Source organism: Mustela putorius, unplaced genomic scaffold, assembly GCF_011764305.1.
Source record: "Mustela putorius furo isolate JIRA1106 unplaced genomic scaffold, ASM1176430v1.1 tig00003845_pilon_pilon_pilon, whole genome shotgun sequence".
In the NCBI taxonomy this organism is placed as follows: Eukaryota; Metazoa; Chordata; class Mammalia; order Carnivora; family Mustelidae; genus Mustela; species Mustela putorius.
In genome coordinates, this window is record NW_025421998.1 from 88,506,628 (window position 1) to 88,528,101 (window position 21,474).

Genomic DNA, 21,474 nt, shown 5'->3' on the forward strand with positions numbered 1-21,474 from the left:
CGCAAGCAAGAGAGCACAAGGAGGGGTGCGGGTGGCTGTGGGAGAAGGAGAGAGAACCTCACCGAAGCCGACTCCTCGTTGAGCACTGAGCCCCCTGCGGGACCCGATCTCACAACCCTGAGAGCATGACCTGAGCGGAAACCAGGAGTCCCGGTCTTAACGGACTGCACTACTCAGGCAGCTCAAGTTCTGGCTTTTTATAGAAAAAGTTTCCCACCCCCGATTTAGTTCATCAGCTGCATGGTGAGGCCCAAAGCATCCTTTATAATTTTCTTTACATTCATTTGTACATTGAGTTTATTTTTTTTTTTAAGATTTTATTTATTTGAGAGAAAGAGAGAGAGAGAGAAGAAGACAGAGAACAAGATGGGAGAGGGGAAGAGGCAGAGGGAGAAGCAGGCTCCCCGCTGAGCAGGAACACCCATGCAGGGCTCCATCCCAGAACCCCTAGACCATGAACTGAGCCAAAGTCAGACGCTTAACCCGTTGAGCCACGCAGGCGGCCCTGGGTTTATTCTTTTGTAGGTATGAAATATGATATAAATTTTAAAACTAAAATAAAATATCAAAGAGTACTTTCTATTTCCATATAATGCAAGATTCTGAGAATGTCATAAAAGCCCTCTGGATTATTAGAACACACCTTCTGAAAAACTAGTTTTCTTGAGTCTTGTTTCTCAGTGTACTCTGTAGCTTGAGGATGATCTACAGACAAAGAAGGCTAAGAGCTGAAGGATAATGCTCCATGATCAAAAAGTCCTAGAACAATCACATATTATACCTCTTCTTCAAGATTCATAATGCACATGCTTAGTGTATTAAAGACTCTGATAAGTCCTGTAGAAAAGAGACCTATTTAAATTCATTTAACCTAGAATTTTCTATCTTTTTTGAATGCATCCACTGGTTTTGTTTGTTTGTTTGTTTTCACATAACAGCTATTCCACAGCCCACTCTTTCGGAAGTCTTCTCACACTATCTGATGGTAGTGGGTAAGAGGAAGAATGAGCCAAAGGGAAGCAAAAGACCACAGCAATGGCCTTGGGTGATTCCATACCATTCTGAATTGAAGCAGAGGTTTGGATCAAAGGGTATGGATTAAAAGAGAAAACATATTAAAGGAAGAGTCAACAGTGCAAGAACTATATTCGGATATGAGGAGGAAGCCGGGAGATAGAGCAGGATCATTGTATATATGTTTGTATTGGAGTGACTGGGGATGGCTAAAATAGGAAAGATTGTGGAGATATAGTCTGGGCCAGTTCATCAGCGGGGTAGACTAAGGCAGACCTGATGAGACTGTCTGCATGTGTTCCTGCCATTCACGGAAAGTTGGGGAAGTAGATGACCTAGAATCATCATAGGTCATTGGGAGCCTATTGAAGAATGAAGCAACCTTGATTCTCCTCATGCAGGAGAGAAGGCAAAACTCAACCTGTTCTTTTGATAAGCTCGTCATGAAACCTATCACCAAGCATACACTGCTTTGCTTCATGACTGTTTTTTCCTTCTGTTTCATGACATTTTATAGATTGGTTTTTATTACGTAATGGAATGGCCAAGGAATTTCTCTTAAATATCCCATGTTTTATGCTGTGACTCAAGGTGAAGGTTGGTGCTTGTGCAAAATGTGTAATAAGGGGGTTTGCATCTGCTAAGTTTTGTCCTTTGTGTTTGAGCAGAATGTTGAAAGCAAGGCAACATTCTTTGACTATTGGACTCCAGCATAGCCTTGATAATGTCAAGTGAGTCAGGTCCCCCGAGCAAGGTCAAGGGATAAGATAAGGACAAAACTATGAGAGAGAAAAAAGTGAATGTGGTGCTCTTGGGTCTGGGAGGTGAGCAGAGGGGGCTGACAATGCCCTTGGAAATTCCCTGACAGCCTTGCCTTGGGGGCCAGCCCCTACTGCCCTCGGGATGACCATGACAGTAACGCAGTGCAGACTGGTGTCGTGTGGGCAGTCTACTGTCTCTTAACGCAGTCCAATCTCTCCTAAGTACCTGCTTCTGACTTAATGTCTTCTTCTCTTAGGAAGATTTTCCCTGAACCATTTCAGAAGAAGGCCTGCTTTTGAGATTCTTAACAAAACGACACCTTAGATTCATGCTTTCATTTGACCAACGCACAATCCCTAGACTGTAACGTACATCGTACATTCTGCCTCCCGAGGTCTCACCAGTCTGAGGGTGCGCATGAGCACCAGCACCACCAACATGACCACCCCCTTGTTCCTGTTCTGAGCTTCCCGGACCTGCTCAGCACACATAGTCTTCTTGTTTCCCTCCAGTGGGGCCCTTGGTCCCCTGTCCTGTCCAGGGAAGGGGAAGAGTCCAGCAGGAGTGCGCACACACCAGGCTTGTGTCTCCTGGCCTTGAAAATTATTAAAAGTGATGATTAAGCACCTCCTCTTTGACAGTGAAAAGAGCAGCATCTGATTAAATGGAAGTCCTATGAAATTTGATGATCTGAAGGCTGGCAGGTAGGAGACCAGCGACTGCTACAGAACACCCCCATGCCCACACACCTGTCCCTCTACGGTCTCACAAGGTGAGAACTATTGGTAAAGGGGGCAAGGGGACTGGCATCTTCAAAGGAGGCAGTCTTTGGGCTAAGGGCTCTACTTTATTTTATTTCAGAAGAGACTTTCCTTAATTGAACACAGATGCTCAGCAAAGAAAATGTTTGATTATTACCAAAAGTGTCGGGGGTGGGGTGAGGTGGGGGTACCCACTTTCTGAGACCCGTCCTCAACAGGTCTTGCTCTTGATGGGCGACTTCAAGACCGACACCCTTTGACCACTAGGGGGCAGAACAGAGTCGGTAGCGGTGTTCTATTGCCCAGCCTCCGCCCTAGTCCTCTTCCGCAGTCCGAAGGGGAGGCTCCTTCTGACCTCTGGCCACGTGGCCCCAGCTCTAGAGTTAACGCTGTTGGGATGGCAGAGTTTGGGAGGAATGTACCAAACCACCGGCATCTAGGTATGGAGATGCCATGCTCCTGTAAGGCTGATCCCTAGTTCTTCACGCATCCAGCCCGCAAGAGGCCTGTTGCCAACTCCCTGTATAATACTGCGGTGCCCTCGGAGGGCTCTGGGAGCTCTGTCGTGGGGCCCGGCCACTCTTTCCAGACCCTTCCCTCCCCGCCACCGGACCATATATTTTTCTCTCCTTGAACCGTTAATACACGATCTAAGAATGGGATTCCTCTGATCATAGGTAAACTTCTTCTAAAAGGGTGTTAGATTCTGCATTTTAATGCCATAAAACCTTTACACCCATATCCATTAGTGTACTGACATATAATTTTTATCCCCTTGCAGTATTGTTTTTTTTTAAGATTTCATTTATTCGGGGCGCCTGGGTGGCTCAGTGGGTTAAAGCCTCTGCCTTCGGCTCAGGTCGTGATCCCAGAGTCCTGGGATCGAGCCCCACATCAGGCTCTCTGCTCAGCGGGGAGCCTGCTTCCTCCTCTCTCTCTGCCTGCCTCTCTGCCTACTTGTGATCTCTGTCTGTCAAATAAATAAATAAATAATCTTTAAAAAAAAAAAAGATTTCATTTATTCATTTATTTGACAGAGAGAGAGAGCGTGAGAGAGGGAACACAAGCGGGGGCGGGGGCCGGGGTGGAGAGGGAGAAGCAGACTCCCCGCTGAGCAAGGAGCTCAATGCGGGCTCTATCCCAGGATCCTGGAATCAGGGCCTGAGCTGAAGGCAGCTGCTTAACGACTGAGCAAACCCAGGTGCCCCTCCCCTTGCAGTTTTATTGAGATATAATTGGCATAAGCTTATGTGCACAGCATAATGACTTGACGTACATATATATTGTGAAATGATGACCGTAATGGGTTTAGTTAACATCTATAACCTCATACAGTTACAAAAACAGTGTTTTGCCTTATGACAAGTGCTTTTAGGATAGACTATCTTAGCAACTTGCAAAAAGAACATTGTTAGCTATGGCATTGTTAACCATACCATTGTTAACTCTAGTCATCTTATTGTAAATTACATGCCCAGGACTTATTTATCTTATAACTGAAAATGTGTAGCCTCTGACCCACCTTCCTCCAATTCCCCCTCCACCCTTTCCCCTCTGCCTCTGGCAACTACACACATCTGATTTTTTTTTTTTTTTATGAGCTTGGTTTTTTTTGTTTTTTTGTTTTTTTGTCTTTTTTTTTTTTTTTTTTTTTTTAGATTCCACGAGTAGGTGAGAGTGTACAGGATTTATCTTTCTCTGTCTGACATATTTCACTTCATGTGTTGCCTTCAAGTTCCGTCCATGTAGAACAGAGCCTGTGGCTTTCTTCTAGTGATCCGTCTTTGTGAGGTTTTGGTAATAGGGTCTCAATGAATTCTTGGGAGAAACTCTGAAGTTTTTCTTCTCTTTATGGTGCTGAAAGCATGAAAACATAGGGGAATTAATCCATTTGTTCAAGGTTGGAAGTGAATTCGCCTATAAAACCCTTTGGACTTGTCATTTTTTAGGAGCTGGGAGCAAAGGAGATAGTTATTGGACAATTTTCTCATTTTCTCCACGGTTATGTATACCGTATATGGTTAGGTTTCCTATTCCTTTTTAAGTACATTTTAGCAACCTATACATACATGTCACAAGTTAAGTTGGATTAGAATGGAATTGTGTCAAATAATTTCAAAAATTATACAATTCTCCTCTGTATTTCCAGTTTTTTTTTTTTTTTGGTTATTTATTTCTATGTAGGAGTATTTGTAGGAAGTATCACTCCCTTGTTGTTTCTTCATTAACCTAGTGAAAGGTATTGCTCTTTTTTTAATTTTTAAAAGATACGTACTTTTTGAAAGGTATTGCTCTATTACCCTTGTTTGTCTCTTAAAAACATATCAAATAGATTTAGATTGTTTTTACCGAATTTGATAGGCCTTGATCATGCACTGAATTAATCATACACATTCAGTAAATACTTATTAAGTATAATCCTCAAGGGATACCAGAGGATCATTTTGCCAGATTTAGTGACTCACAAGCATTAGCACAATTTCAGAAGGATTATAAACGCTTGGTAAGGGTTAGTCTGCGTAATAATAAATGGTGAAAAAGACAGAGTCCTTGCCTATGTAAACATAGCAGTTTACTTTGACTTTTAATAGGTGAGCTCAAAATATTTATATCTATTATAATAAAGATGAGTTTTACCAAATATCTGTTATCTAACCTTATTTTCCTTTTGTCATGCTTTCCTGACGTTTTCCAGATTGACAATGCTTCCTTTCTTCCTGATGGCTTCAATATTCTATAGCCCATTCATTCCCTGAATATTTGCTTAAAGAGCAAAGGGGGTCTCCGTGCAGTCAGCACACTTGGACAGTTTTCACCTGCCATTTGTTTAACTAAAGTGAGATTTTGTGTGCTTGTGGAGCTCCTTGGCTTAAGGCACATTCTCAGACAGAACTGTTTGAATGGGAAGTTTGCCAAATACTGGGGTCAAATGGGATGTTGTGACTTTTGCTTGGATACTCCCTCCTTCAGCTTTTATGGCAAATTTCTCCTCCGGGGAACTTGCCACTATCAGCCACCCTGGATATTAGCAGCTGCCTACAAAGAAGAACTAGGAGGCCAAGCTTGTGGGGAGAGGGCTAAGTGATTCCCTCAGGTAAGTAATTCCCTCAGGACATGACAAATAATAGATACAAAGTAAGCAGGAAGACATTGCTATTGGTTACTTTTTTTTTTTTTAAGATTTTATTTATTTATTTGACAGACAGAGATCACAAGTAGACAGAGAGGCAGGCAGAGAGAGAGGAAGAAGAAGGCTCCCTGCTGAGCAGAGAGCCTGATGTGGGGCTCGATCCCAGGACCCTGGGATCCTGACCTGAGCAGAAGGCAGAGGCTTAACCCACTGAGCCACCCAGGCACCCCGCTTAAAAAAAAAAAAAAGTCTACTGACTTAAACTTTAAGGTAATATTTCAGGCTCTGGAGCCTACTCCATTGAAGACTCAGGCTTTCACGAACCTCCTTTATTCCTTCGTTCGTTCACTCATGAAGTATGTCTTGAGCACCTTCTACGGACCAGGTACTGGCTCGGGCAGTGGGGTGATGGTGGTGAGCAAGACAGACAAGATTTCTTCCATGTGGTGTTTTCATGTGGCCATGGGAGAAAGAAAGCCACCTGGGAACACACATTTATGCAGATTCTAATAAGCTGAGGGGAGAAATCCACTGAATGTGAGGTAGAGAGTCTTTGTGGGGAGAGGGTAGGCCTGCCTCTTCACGCGGGCTGTCAGGGAAGGAGGCCTGTCAGCTCAGGGGAGACATGTGAGGTAAGCCCTGAAGAGAGAAATCAGCCCTCCGGAGAGCGAGTATGTGATCTCAGGCTGAGGGAAAAGCAACAGCAAAGGCCGTGGGACCCAAAAGAGCTTGGAATCCTTGAGAAATAACAAACAAGTGTGATACATGATAAGCAAAGGGAATGTGGCCCAAGACGAGGTCAGGGAAGCAGTCAAGGGGCAGAGAACAGAGGCCTTGGAGGCTCCGAAGTCTGTATATTTCTGTCAGAGCAGTGGGAACTCACTAGATTTTGAAGCAGGCAGGAACATGATCTGTTCTCACTGGAGACGTGTGGAGGCTGGAGAATGATTTATAGCAGTGGTTTTCAGTCTCTAGCGTGTGTCAGAACCACAGGGAGGCCTGTGAAAACAGACTGCTGGGCCCCCTATCCAGTGTTTCTGAGTCAGCAGGTCTGGGGTGGGCCCCAAGAGTGTGCTATTCTACCAAGTTCTATTCTAGCAAGTGCTCAGGTCTGAACTGGGTCCCTTCCAGATTCCGGTGTGGAAGCCCGGACCTCCAGTGTGATGGTATTAGGGTCTGGGGCCTTCAGGAGGTACTTAGAGGTTTTGATGAGGTCCTGAGGGTGTGATCCTCATGGCAGGATTAGGGCAAGAGACACCAGGACGTGAGCTCTCTCTTTTTCTCCGCCCTGTAAGGACACAGTGAGAAGTCAGTTGTCTGCAAGCCGGGAAGCGAGCCTTCCCAGAACCCAGCTGTGCCAGCACCTTAATCTTGGCCTTTAGCCTCCAGAGCTGTGAGAAATCATTTCCATGGTTTTGAGCCCCCTGGTCTGTGGTATTTTGTTTTTTTAAGATTTTATTTATTTATTTGACAGACAGAGATCACAAGTAGGCAGAGAGGCAGGCAGAGAGAGAGTAAGGGAAGCAGGCTCACCACCAAGCAGAGAGCTTGATGTGGGGTTCGATCCCAGGACCCTGTGATCATGACCTGAGCCAAAGGCAGAGGCTTTTTTTTTTTTTTTAAAGATTTTATTTATTTATTTGACAGAGAGAGATCACAGTAGACAGAGAGGCAGGCAGAGAGAGAGAGAGAAGCAGGCTCCCCGCTGAGCAGAGAGCCCGATGGGGGACTTGATCCCAGGACCCTGAGATCATGACCTGAGCCGAAGGTAGTGGCTTAACCCACTGAGCCACCCAGGCGCCTTGGTCTGTGGTATTTTTTATCGCCTCTCGAGCTAAGACAGCAGGTGGAGCTGTCCTGAGCAGGGGCTTATGCTGGGGGAACCCACCGGTCAGGAGAAACCAAAGCAGGTCCATGGAGACCAGTGAGGAGCTATTTCAAAGGTCCGGGGGCGGGTCGGGGGGCGGGACGGGCGAGGCGATGCAGCATCCGCGGAAAGGGGACGGAGAGTCTGTGAGCTGATCTGTGAAAAGCAATTACAGGCAAACAGGAAAAGTCAATGTATTTCCTAACTGAAGCTTACTCTGAAGTTTACAAAGAAATTCTCTCTGCCTTGTTTAAAGATTATTCTGTTTTCCTTTTAAGTACTTAAAAGTCACGAATTCAAAGGTGCGGATAAAGGGGTAAAACGGAGAACTAAGTTTTCTCGGACTTTGGTGACAGTTCTCACAGCAGCATCATGGCAGCATGGACATCCCTGCTTTTGTCGTGCTTTGTGTGACAGCATCCGTCCATGCCCAAAAATGCCTCTTCGGGAGTTGCGGGATCCAGCCCGATGAGCCACCGGCCCCAAGAGGCCTATGGCCCACCTGCACATCTGTAATAGACCTCAGTTCCAGCTGTTGGACCACCAGAGCTGGCGGACATGCTCTCTCTTGGCTGCGGCCGGGGAGAAACCTGGGGAATGCTGACGTGGGCAAATAACCACGGATGAAAGAGAATTTGTGCAAGTCCAGCCTTCCGGAGGGGAGATTCCAGCACGCCTATGGAGCGGGAAGAAAAAAAAAGTGTAGACAGTGGAGAGGGAAGGAGGCACTTTGCCAGCACCACCCCCTTCCCAAGACAGCACAGTGTGGGACTGAACTAGCTCCAGCTGTGCCAGAAGTTGCTAGAGAAACCCGTTTCTTTCCAGCAGCACCCAGAGTATGGGTGGGGTCCTCCGTGGCTAGGGAGTAGCTGGAGATGGGGAAGGGGGCAGACAAAATACCAAAGCCCAGACTGCACTCACGACTGCAGGTGCACCCTCAAGCTGCTGGGAGGAGAGGCCCCTCAGATTGCCGGGTGGCCCGGTCACCCCCACTTATCTCCACTCGGCAGCTGGCTCCTTGTGCATGTGTCCAAATGCAGCGGCTAGGCAGAGTCTAGTAAAAAGAGTGCTTTCAGAGAAACAGACCAGGATCTGCAGGCGAGGACAAAACCACAGCATTGAGCTATAGTTCACCTTCTGCAAAGGGAAAGAGAGGTTTCCAGTGGCCAGCTGGTGAGTTTAAGAAGCAGGGGAGACAAAAAAAGCTTAGGAGTGAGCAAGAGGTGTGGAGAGGTCAATCCATATGAAGTCAGAGAGAAAACCCCCACGGTAATAGTACAACTACCCTATCTGAAGGCAACTAGTAAAGATCTGAGGTGGTGTCTGCTAGTCAAATGCAAAAGCAGCAATGCAAAACTGTAGGAGCATGAAGAATCAATGACACACACGTGAAGGTGATAATGATTCTCCAACAACCAAGCCCAAAGGCACAGAATCCTTTGATCTTCATTTAAAATGAGCTATTTTGAGGAAGCTCCATGAGCTGCATGAAAACACAGAAAGATGATTCAATGGCAGCTGGAAAAAAATATGTATCAGAAAAAAAAGAGAAATTTAAGAAATATAAATCATAAAAAAGAACCAAACCAAAGTTCTGGAGCTGAAGAATTCAAAGAACGAAATAATGCAGTAGAAACCCCCTGCTCCAGAGCAGATCAGACACAAGACAGAGCAAGTTATGTAGAGGACAGGCACTGTGCAATAACCCCATCGGAGGAGAACAAAGCAAAAAGAATGAAAAGGCGTGAAGAAAGCCTGCGTGATCTAGGGGACCCAATGAAATGGACAAACGTTAGAATAATTGGGTTTCCAGGAGAAAAAAGAGAAAGGGGCAGAAAGTTTAAAGAAATAATAGCTGGAGAACTTCCCCATTATACTATTATACAGGTAATCCGGGGCTCTGTAACTTAACCCAGATCTATTTGCAGAAACTTGACTGAACAGAAAGAGGCCCTGCTCTTATTTAAGGGCTTACTTCTCCCCTGTTTCCATTAGCTAAGAGCTGGCACCAGAGAGCCATAAAGACGCTGAGGAGTGAGAAGCCCCATGGCTTGTCAGCAGGCTGGAGAAGGAAAGGAGGGTTCGGGTCGTGGGGGGGGGGGGGAAATGGGACGCCCTCCCACCACAGGGAGCAAACACACACTTCTCCGAGACAAGTGCGGAGGAAATCAAGTGGGTTTTTAGATACCTGACACAGGTGCGCTGGGCGTATAAAACATAAACGCAAGGTTTCGGTAGAGACATGTGGTCAGAAGAAACCAAGAGCCACTCCTGCCAGGTAATTTGTGCAATTGTGCTCCTTCGTATGTATCCAAATGAGCTGAAAATTTGTGTCTACGCAAAAACCTGAATGTGAATGTCGACACCAGCTTTATTTGCAATTGCCCAAACTGGGGAGCCACCGAAATGTCTTTCCATAGACTAATGGAAAGGCAAAGTGTAGTTCATCCCTGCAATGGATACTGCTCAGGGGGAGGGAAAAAACCCTACTGAGTCATGAAAATACATGGAGGAAACCTAAATGCCTATCCCTAAGTGCAAGAAACCAATCTGAAAAGGCTATATTCTTTGTGATTCCTACTCTCCTCTGGAGGAGAAACTGTGGAGACAGGAAAGAGATCAGCGGTTGCCAGAGGCTGGGGATGAGGGGGAGGGATGATTAGCGCAGCGGATTTTTAGGTCAGTGAAAACATGTATGATATTTTAATGGTTAACACATGTCATCGCGTGTGTGCAACAGAAAAGGTACAATGCAGAGTGGAGCCTAATGAAAACTGTGCATGTGAGTTAATAATAATGCATCCATACTTTCTGTAAACCCCAAACTGTGCAGAAAATTAAAGCCTATTCACGGAAAGCGTGCCCGGAGATGACGGCTGAGGGATCCCACCCGGAAAAGGGCTCCACGCAGGACCCATCGGAAGCCCAGCAGGTACGGGATACTTTTAGAGACCCACAAAGATGTTGTCATCTTTCAAACTCAGAAGGAAAACATGAATATGTTAACAAATGTATCATCGTAAATCTAGTCTTTCTAGCAATGCTGTCATAAAATACACTTTTGAATATTTTTATAGAAGAAGGAAATGGCCAGGGACAAAAAGGGCATAACTCTCGGCCCCTGCTGTGGGGGTGGAACCTAACAGCCAGTGAACTTGGGTGTGGACTGGCGCCCACGCTGGGGTTCAGTTGGGAAGACCAAAGAGCTTAGATGCAGAGCGGCTATGTGAGGAAGAGATGGGCCCTGGGAGGTTCCAGAAGGATCTCAGGAAAGCCGGTGGTTGCTGGAGAAGAATGAACCCAAGTCAGAAACTGCATGAGCAGGAGGGGTCCTGGAGAGATCCATGGTCCTTTCCAATCTGAATAAGATGCTGGGCTTGGAGGCAATGGTACCAGCAACACAGGGAACTGTGAGGCGGGGGCTGGATTCTTACAGGCAAGGACCAGGTGAGAGAGAAGAATCCTGTTCTCAGGGTGTGGGGACCCCAGAGGGAGAGACTGGACAGTTCTGGGGTTTGTGTTTCCCAAAGAAGCAGTCAGGAAGGCTTTCAAGGCAGAAGGCTGATACGTGCTCTTCACCCATTCCTGATAAGAAGCTTGGGTCCACACCTCTCGCATCCTATGAGTAACTGAACCTTTAACTATGCTGTCAGCCCCAGTGATAAGCCACCCGACAACAGAGTGTTTTCTTGAGTGACAACATTTTATAAAAATATGTACATCCTCATATGTATCTTTGGATGAATATATGTTCACGTATCTGAGGGGGTTTTACATGGGAATGGAATTGGTGAGCCCAAGTGTTAAAGGTTGGCAAAAAATATATATTTTTTTAAAGATCTATTTATTTATTTGAGAGAGAGCCCAAGAGCACATGGGCAGGGGTAGGGAGTCAGGCAGAGGCAGAGGAAGAATCTCAAGCAGATTCAAGCACGGAGCCTGATCCCAGGACCCTGAGATCATGACTTGAGCCAAAACCAAGAGTTGGACGCTCAACCGACTGAGCCACCCAGGCGCTCTGAGTTCGTAAACATTTTTCATTAAACAGTCCCCATTCTTGTAGCAAGCTTTCAAAGTTAGTAATGCTTGAGAGAAGTTGTTCTCACCTAGAAGTGCTCACTGAAGGCAAAAAACCATCCTTCCCTTTCGTGTCTGCATTTCGTCAGTTTTAAAAGATTTTGGATGGAGAAATACTACTGGGTGTGGATTGACTTCATCTTTGCAATGTGGCCTAATATAGTATTTCTTCAACTCTGGTATAAGGAATCACCTTGGGGGAGGGGCACCTGGGTGGTTCAGTCGTTGAGCATCTGCTCGGGGTTCCAGGATCAAGCCCTGTGTTGGGCTCCCTGCTCAGTGGGGAGCCTGCTTCTCCCTCTGTCTCTCTCCCCTCCCCAGCATGGTCTCTTTCTTTCTCTCTTTCTTTCTCTCCCCCCAAAAAACCCCAAACCAAAAACCAAAACAAAACCCGAAAAAACAAAAAACAGAATCACCTGGGTGGGCTCTGGTTGTTAACAGCATAGATTCCCAAAGACACCCCCCCCCACTCCGCTGCCATTCTAGTTTAGCAGATGCAGAAATCTGCATTTTAAACAAGGCAGCTGGGGTGGGTGCCGGTGCGTGGTAGACCGTATTACGAAAGACATCTGTATGGGGCTTGGTCGACTCTCAAGTCTAGAGAAGGATTTCTCAACCTTGGAGCCACGGGGAATGTGAATACAGATTCACCAAAAAACGCATATAAGAATATAGAAAGCCTCACTGCTTCATAAGAGCCCCAGCCTGGAAAGACCCCTCGTGCTTGCTCATCAGGAGTTGGCTGCACGTCTCGTGGGCTTCTCGGACAGAGGAGCGCTCCACGCCAACAGGAACAAACAAGCTACAGCCGCATTCGGCAGCGCAGGGGTCCCTTCCAAACCCGCTCTGCAACGAAAAGGGGCCAGACACAGAAGAACACACAATGTTTGGTTTCATGAACCCTTTGTCATGAACCTCTCGTCCAGAGTGCTCAGTTTCTCGTTCCAGGTGTGGTCACATGGCCATGTCCGCTTTGTGAAATTCACCAGCCTATGCCTGGATTCTGAGCACTTGCCTGGGTGTATGCTGTCATTCAACAAACTATCTACTAAAGCCTCAGTGCGGGCCACAGCAATGTGAACCTCTCCAGTGAATGTGGGTGTGGCCGGGGGAAGGTCCCCAGCAACAAGGGTCGGCAGTTCCCCACACGATGGTAATGGGAACATCTGCTCCATCAGAGCTTTTGCCCTTGTGTGACTATGGGTCTTCTAGAGGTCTATAGTCTTCTCACCCTCGGGCTACTCTACTCCCTCCACCCCTGTTTCCGGAGTTGCCTTCTTGATCCACAAATGTGGGATGACTGTACCCATTACATTTCTGAGGGTGAACTCAGAACGTGCAGGCATCCTAAGCCCTTTGCTTGGGTCATTTCAGTTACCTCATCAGCTGCTCACAACAGCCTTCAAACTGTTCTATCATTGTTCCCCACCTCACGCTGCTGTGAGAATAAATGCGGGTGATACTTGAAGGCGCTTAGCTCCGTGCTGGGGACCCAGTTCTTGCCAGGCAGCCCCAACTTTGATGCCCACCAGAAGACACCGCAGCTGGTATTAGGAACATCACTTACTCCTATGTGCTCCATCCCAAGGACCGAGTCCTTTCCTGCTGCTGTTAACTCCTGAGTCACCTCACCAGCTCCTCTCCCATTTCATATCCCTTCCACACCCTGGGTAGCCAATTTTTTGAATTAAATATCCAGTGTTCAACAATCTTAGATTGCATTCGGTTCTCCTGGCTGGACCCTGAGTAGATACACTTCCCCATGCACGTTTTGATATTTTTACTATTTATTTACATATCCATAAATAATCTATGGGATTGTTTTTGTGTGCCTTTAAAATAGTGTAACTTTTTTCCCTTCAGGTGATTATGATTTCCTTAATTAAAAAGCTTAGGTTATAAGATAAAAAGATTATATTCCTAGTAATGAATTATATGGCATTTTCATTTCATTTACATCTTTAAAAAGAGGTAAATAAGTAAGCTGATACGGAGAAAAGAATGTATTCTGCAAAGAGCAACTTCCTGGCTGTTCCCAATTTTATTTTCCACATTTGCATCTCGAGGAATGAGAACTTTGTAGGTCTCAGGGTCCCTGATCTTGCAATTCTAACAAACACAATGAATCCATCCCCCTATCTGTTCACTGTTTTGGGATGGCTAGAAATAAAGCTTCTGTGGTCATCAATTAAGCCTGAGCCCACCCTGATGAAGAGTCTCATGTATACACTACAGGTGTGTGTTAAATGAACTCTTTATACTCCATGAGTATGTAGAGAACTTGTCTTTTCTTATGGAGAGAGGGGAAAGGGAGTAGCTGGGGAGGAAGGGATCCAAGGCAGGCTGTGAAAATGAAGGGAGCTTATCATGGGAAGTGGTGGGTATTCACGTCCTGAGTACGTTTCCCCTCCATCCATTGGGATTAGGCTGGAAAGCGGGGCACCAGCAAACCTGGAGTTCCAGGAGTCACTGCTGCTGTCCTGCAGTTCCCAGGAAGTCTTGGGACTTGACCCCTCTGCCTGCTGCTCCCCCTGCTTGCAAACACCGGCCAGCAGATGCCAAACTACAGTTGGAACCCAGAGCCCTTGGAAGTCCTCGGCTAGACCCTGTAGTGCCCAACTGTCCAGGCCAGCTTAGTCTTTCCTTAAACTTGTGATAATTGCATTTTACACGATTTAAATTTTGGACCATACCTATTGCATTATTGTGGGATTTCACCATACATTGCAGAGCAAAAGTAGTACCGATTAGAGTCTCCTATAGAAAATAAGTTTCAATTAAATTTGAAAAGACCCTCTTAGTGAACATTGTTGGAAATAAGTATTTTTTTGGCTGTAATATTGAGTATGTATGACTATAAAAATGCAAACTCTGAACATAAAAATTATGCAAAAATAATGGGCAGTAAAGGATCTTGGAAAAACCATTTACCACGAATATGGCTGAAAATGGATTCGTGGTTTTCTTATGATGAAAGAGCTTTTTAAAATCAGTAAGAAAAGTTTGAGAGAAAGCAAAACTGATACACAAAACCTGGCCAGTAACCTCTGTGAAGTGTTGTTCAGACCACTACCCAAAAATAACAAATTAAAACAAGCTGTTTTCACTATCAATTCAACAAAGTTTAAAATAAAAGAAAAATCTATCTAGAAAGATAGAAATATACACAGTTCTTTTTCCTACATAGTCACAAGTGAATTTTGTTCTTGTTATGGTTTTACATAATTTTCAAGTTTTCTACAATGGGAAATTCATTTTTACAATCAGGGAATTATTAAGCCTTTGAAAAAATAACAAATAAGGATTCAACTCAATTAAATAGTTCATACACCTACACTGTTGCTTGAAATTATTTTCATTCAATTGGCCTTTCAACTTCGGAAAACAAATATTCTGAATGTACTACCCAGTGGAATTTGATCACATATTATTTTAAATTCTACCCAGCTTGTTGCTCCTCATTTGTTTTCAGTAGGGTAAATGTTTTCCCAGAAATTCCAGGGAAGTGTTTCACCCTTCAGCTTTATGGTGCTGTCTGCTAGTACTTTCATGGTTTCAAAAAGGTCAACCCCCAGATAAGTTGGGGAGAATTGGTAGAGACCAAGAAGGAGACCTTGAGAAGACCATCACTGAAAAGAACACAAGAGAGGTGATTTGGACATATTTACCACTGGGTTTGTGCCCCAGGGCCTTTGCCCTCGCTATTCTCACTGCCTGGGATGTGCTCCCGTCAGACATGGGGGTGATTCTCTGCCGGATATTCTTCCGATCCTTGTTCACTAACCGTCTTCACAGTGAGGGCTTCCATCACCACCTTATTTAAAATGATTCCATCTCCTCTGATACTTTCTTTCCCTTCATTTTCTTTCCCACCATACCACTTACTTATCTAATAGATCACATTTAACATTTATTGTTTGCTTGCTTGCTCTGTTTCTTCCCAATAGAACGTAAATTCAATGGGAGCAGGACTTCTTGTCTGTTCTGTTTGTTGTTGAACCCTCTCTGCTCTTTAATCCCATCTCTTGAATAAATGGACCCCATTTATGCACTTTCTTGAACGGAACTTACTCTTCATATTAAATTGTTAGCCCCATAGCTAAAATAGGGGGCACCTGGGTGGGTCAGTTGGTTAAGCATCTTCCTTCAGCTCAGATCGTGATCCCGGGGTCCTGGGATGGAGCCGCACATCGAGTCACCTGCGAACCTGCTTCTCCCTCTCCCTCTGCCTGCTGCTCCCCCTGCTTGTGCTCACTCTCTCTCTGTCAAATAAATAAAAAAGAAAGAAAGAAAGAAAGAAAGAAAGAAGGAAAGAAAGAAAGAAAGAAATAGCTCAAATAGCATCTCAATGTCATCTGAGTCATATTTAGGCCTTTTTTTTTTTTTTTTCTCAACGGCCTGTTTGTTTCTGTTTGTGTCCATTCTCGGGGCTCTCCACCTGCATTATCTCATCCAAAGTGAAGCCTTCTCAGCGGTGTCATGAAGGCTGGACCATTGGCAGCCTCTGTACTCTGACGGGAACCTTGTGCCTCAGAAGACAACACATGCTGCAGAAGAGCCCAGTGGCCTGAGATGAGGGAAGACATCTGCTCGGTCTTTCTCCATCTGGCCTACAAAGTTATTTCCTTCTCCAGAGCTAAGCCCGGTAGAGGCCATGATAACACTTCCATGATAACAAACGAATTTAACACTTTCCTTGGGGGCTTCAGCCATTATCTATCTTAAAAGATGGTAGTTGTTGAAGGCAGACTTTTAAGGCAGCCTTCAGTGACCCTCTCTGGTATCATCTTTCCTGGAGTGTGGAACTTGTGAATATGATAAGATATTACCCAAAATACTGATGTGGTATTGTATGATAAAGCAGATTTTACAGCTGTAACGAAGGTCCCAAATCAGCAGACCATAAGACAGGGAGATCGCTGGGGTGGGCCTGACCTAATCACTTGAGTTCTTGCATTACTTCTGTTTATTAGACGATCCCTTGCACTGAAAATGATCTAGAAGAAAGGAAAATATGAGGCAAACCGTAGTTCGTTTTCCTTTTAGGACATCCTTACTCATCTGTAAGCCAAATGTGGGGAAAATGCATGCATGTCAAGAAGTGAGATAAAAACAGTTGAGTTAGTTTTGAGCAGTCTTCCCACTGTTGTGGTGAGAATGACATATATATGCGTGTATGAGCTCCAAAATATAGCTGTGTAACACTGGGTGATTTTACATAAGAGTTAGGTGCTCTCATATTTGCATTTAAAATGGATATTGTACAATATAAAAATGAACAGTAAAGTGAATACTAATAATTTCCAGTTTAAATTTTTCCCTATTTAAAATGACATGAAATACCAATAAAAAGAAACCCCATGATGGTTGAGAGAGACCATAAAAAAAAAAAAAAGAAAATTTATGTTTTAGTACTTTTAACAGCATTCTTTTCCTGCCAGGGGACGACTCTGCATTTGCATTTTCTATTTGGTTCTGCAAATTACATAGCCATGGAGTCAGATTTCTCATTGTAAAAGGTTACAACTATGAAAAGACCCCAAACCAGAATGAACTCCATGGAATGGGATTAGGATGGGATTAGGATTCGTGTGAACTCATGGTTTTCTAAATAGGCTGGCACAGAAGACCTAAAGATTCATATAGTTAGGTATATATATATATATATATATATATATATACCACAACGAGAGACATTTGACACAATAAGTGGTCTTTAATTTTAAAATAGTCAAAGTCATGAAACTCAAAAAAAGGCGGAGAGAAATGATTGAGATTGAGAATACAAAAAGACACAAGAAATAAATGGGGTGTTTGATTCTGAACTGGATTCTTTTGCTACAAAAGACATTATTGGGACAACTGGTAAACCTTGAATGGGGTCTGAAATTAAATATCATTAATAAATTACAGTTAATGTCCTCATTTTGATGGTTGTAATGTAATCATAGGTGTAAGTCCTCGTATGTAAGAATTGCATGCTAAAGTATTCAAGAGTGATGGGGCATCATGTCAGCAAATTACTCAGAAAGGAGAGCTTTTCCTACTATTTCTGCAATTATTAATTAAGTCATTTCCAAAAAAAGAAAAAAATAAAGAAAGAAATAATTAGTTACCTAGTCAAAAAAAATAAGAAAAGCAGGCTGGATTTCTAACATAATATAAAATAAGTGATTTTTTAAAAAAAGATTTTAGGGGTGCCTGGGTGGCTCAGTGGGTTAAAGCCTCTGCCTTTGGGTCAGGTCATGATCTCAGGGTTCTGGGGTTGAGACCGCATCAGGATCTCTGCTCAGCAGGGAGCCTGCTTCCCCCCTCTCTCTGCCTGCTGCTCTGCCTACTTGTGATCCCTCTCTCTGTCAAATGAAAAAATAAAATATTTTATAAAAAAATAAAATAATAAAAAATAATTTTAAAAAGATTTTATTTATTTACTTGTCAGAGGTAGAGACAGAGCACACAAGCAGGGGGAGTGGCAGGCAGAGGGAGAAGCAGGTTCCGGGCTGAGCAGGGAGCCCGATGTGGGACTCAGTCCCAGTATCCTGGGATCATGACCTGAGCTGAAGGCAGATGCTTAACCAACTGAGCCACCCAGGTGTCTCTAAAACAACTATCTCATGTATTCTTTTTTAGAATCCATTTTGTTTTACTTTGGGTATTCAAAAAACATCAAATGATAACAAAATGAAAAGGTCTGCTCCCTTTAGGATATCTGTTTGTAAAAATGGAAAATTTGCTAACTGGAAGGAAATAGAATTGAATTAGATAGAGTCAGTTACAAAATTGGTCAGAGTGGTTGTCAGACTAATCATGTATTAGTCTAGATATGGAAAAGCTGAAGCCCACAGGGACAGAAAAATGGAGTATTCATTTCTCCAGTGTGTTGAAAAAATAATTCACTTTTTTTTTTTTAAGGATTTTATCTATTTGGGCACCTGGGTGGCTCAATCAGTTAAGTGTCTGCCACTCCGCTTGGGTCATAATCCCTGGGTCCTGGGATCAAGTCCCACGTTGGGGGGGGGGGGTGTCCCTGCTCTGCAGGGAGTCTGCTTCTCCCTCTGCCCTTCCCCCAACTCATTCTCTCAATCTCTCCGTCTCACTCTCTCTCTCAAATAAATAAATAAAATCTTAGGGGGGGAAAAAAAAGAAATCTGAATTCTTAGCCTGCTAAAGTGTACAGATAGTCTTTCAGAAAATTCATTTAAGGGGCGCCTGGGTGGCTCAGTGGGTTAAGCCGCTGCCTTCGGCTCAGGTCATGATCTTAGGGTCCTGGGATCGAGTCCCGCGTGGGGCTCTCTGCTCAGCGGGGAGCCTGCTTCCTTCTCTCTCTCTCTCTCTGCCTGCCTCTCAGTGTACTTGTAATTTCTCTCTGTCAAATAAATAAATAAAATCTTTAAAAAAAAAAAGAAAATTCATTTAAAAAAAAGATTTTATTTATTTATTTAGAGATTTCAAGCGGTGGCGGGGAGGGGCAGAGGGGGAAGGAGTGAGACAATCTCAAGCAGACTCCGTGCTGAATGCAGAGCCTGTGGTGGGGCTCAATCTCATGGCCCTGAGAGCATGACCTGAGTCAAAATCAAGAGTTGGATGCTTAACTGACTGAGCCACCCAGGTGCTCCAGTAATCCACATTTTTTTAAAGTACAGTTGACCCCCGAACAAACCAGGTTTGAACTAAGAAGGTCCACTTACATATGATTTTTTTTTTTTTAACTGCAAATGTGTTTTCTCTTCCTTATGATTTTCCTGAGAACATTTTCTTTCCTCTGGCTTGCTTTGTTCCAATACAGCATATAATATATATACATACAAAATCTGTGTTCATTGACTGTGTGTGTTACTAATAAAGCTTCCCATCAACAGTGGGTTATTGGGGAAGTCAAAAGGTATATGTGGATTTTCAACTGCTCCAAGGGTCAATGCCCCTATCCCCTGCATTGTTTAGGGGTCAACTTTATACAGAGTGCCAAGAGTTTTGTCACTGTCCTGGGCCACTCCTTGTGGTTACAGAAAGACAATGGCCTTCCTTTATGAAGCAATAGCAGGGTTTGTACTAGTTTCTTTTCTTTTCTTTTTTTTTTTTTTTTTAAGATTTCATTTATTTATTTGAGAGAGAGATTGAGAAAGAACATGAGCAGAGGGGGTGCAGAGGGAGAGGGAGAGGGAGAAGCAGTCACCCTGCTGAACAGGGAACTCAATGTGGGGCTTGTGCCCAGGACCCTGAGCCAAAGGCAGTTGCTTAACTGACCGAATCATCCTGGCGACCCATATTATTATTTTTTAAAAAATTAATATTTATTGATTATTTTTACACATATCTCCTAGAATTCAGCATGTAATAAATATATAAGGACTACTCTTTGGTTTCTATAAGAAAAACAAAAACAAAAAAAACAGCCTGCATTTTGTTGTTGTTTTTTTCCTTAGCAGTTCTGTTGTCTTCCACGTGTGTTGGTTTCTGCAGTCTGTGCCATCACATCCAAACACAATCCTCCCCATTGTTAAGCTGCTGGCTGAGTTCCCCGACACCATGACTCTGCATATACATCTTCCTCATGTCCTTAGGTTGAGGGCTTTTGCCTTCTGTCAGCACAAGACATAGGGTTCTCCCTCTTTCTCCCACTAAGGTGATGGCTGTGGATCTCAAAGGGGGCAGGGTTCTGAAGATGAAAAATTATCCAAGGACCCCAGATCATTCTTTCTCTTAACAACCTCTTTTCCTGATGTAAGTTATCATAATAAAGCAACATACATGATCTATATATCTCTTCAGAATAAATCAAATACCAAGTATTTTCCATTGAGGTCCAGAAATTGGTTAGTAAATTGGTGAAGTTAGAACCCATAACTTTTTTTTAAATTTAAATTTAATTTAGTTAACATACAGTGTATTAATGATTCCAGGGGCATAAGTAAGCGATTCATCAGTTGCATATAATACCCAGTGCTCTTTACAGCAAGTGCCCTCCTTATGGCCCATCACCCTGTTACCCCCTCCCCCCACCACCTCCCACCAGCAGCCCTCAGTTTGCTTCTTAGAGTTAAGAGTCTCCTATGGTTTGCCTCCCTCTCGGTTTTCATCTTATTTTATTTTTCCTTCCCTTCCCATGTGTTCATCTGTTTTGTTTCTTTTTCTTTTTCAAGATTTTATTTATTTATTTGACAGAGAGAGTGAGAGATCACAAGTAGACAGAGCAGCAGGCAGAGATAGAGGGGGGAAGCAGGCTCCCCCTGAGCAGAGAGCCCGATGCGGGGCTCGATCCAGAACCCTGAGATCATGACCTGAGCCGAAGGCAGGGGCTTAACCCACTGAACCACCCAGGCGCCCCTGTTTTGTTTCTTAAATTCCATGTATGAGTGGAATCATATGGTATTTGTCTTTCTCTGACTTATTCCACTTAGCAGAATACCCTCAAGTTCCATCCATGGCATTGCCAATGACAAGATTTCGTTTTTTGATGGCTGAGTAATATTCCACTATATACACACACCACATCTTCTTTATCCATTCATCTGTCGATGCACCTCTGGGCTCTTCCCATATTTTAGAACCCACAACTCTTGCTGAAGTATTATTTCCATATCCACCAAAATTAAGTTCCCTCTCTTGCTGTCACTCCAGAAAAGGCTCTTCCTGGACCTCACACTCTCTACTTCCTGGCAACACTATGAAGTTAGTTATAAAGGCCCTAGAACTCCTGAATAAATTTCCTTAACTTTTGCTTGCGCTTTCAGAGGGAGAAACACAAATGATCTCAGGAAAATGAATCCCTCTCCTCTTTTCATCTTCCATCCCAGCCCCGTAAGAGTGTGGTTTCTGTCTTTCGGCTTTGCTTGACTTATTTCTAAACCATCAGGTAATATTCT

The 21,474-nt window shown here is 44.0% G+C and overlaps 1 long non-coding RNA gene across 1 annotated transcript; it reads left to right on the plus strand.

Annotated features, from left to right (window-relative positions):
* Positions 1 to 5,547: 5,547 nt before the first annotated feature.
* On the plus strand, positions 5,548 to 17,320 carry LOC123387046. The gene is made up of 3 exons (XR_006601411.1): positions 5,548 to 5,631; positions 10,368 to 10,466; positions 16,070 to 17,320. It is a non-coding gene; the product is annotated as an uncharacterized LOC123387046 (long non-coding RNA).
* The last annotated feature ends 4,154 nt before the right edge of the window (positions 17,321 to 21,474 follow it).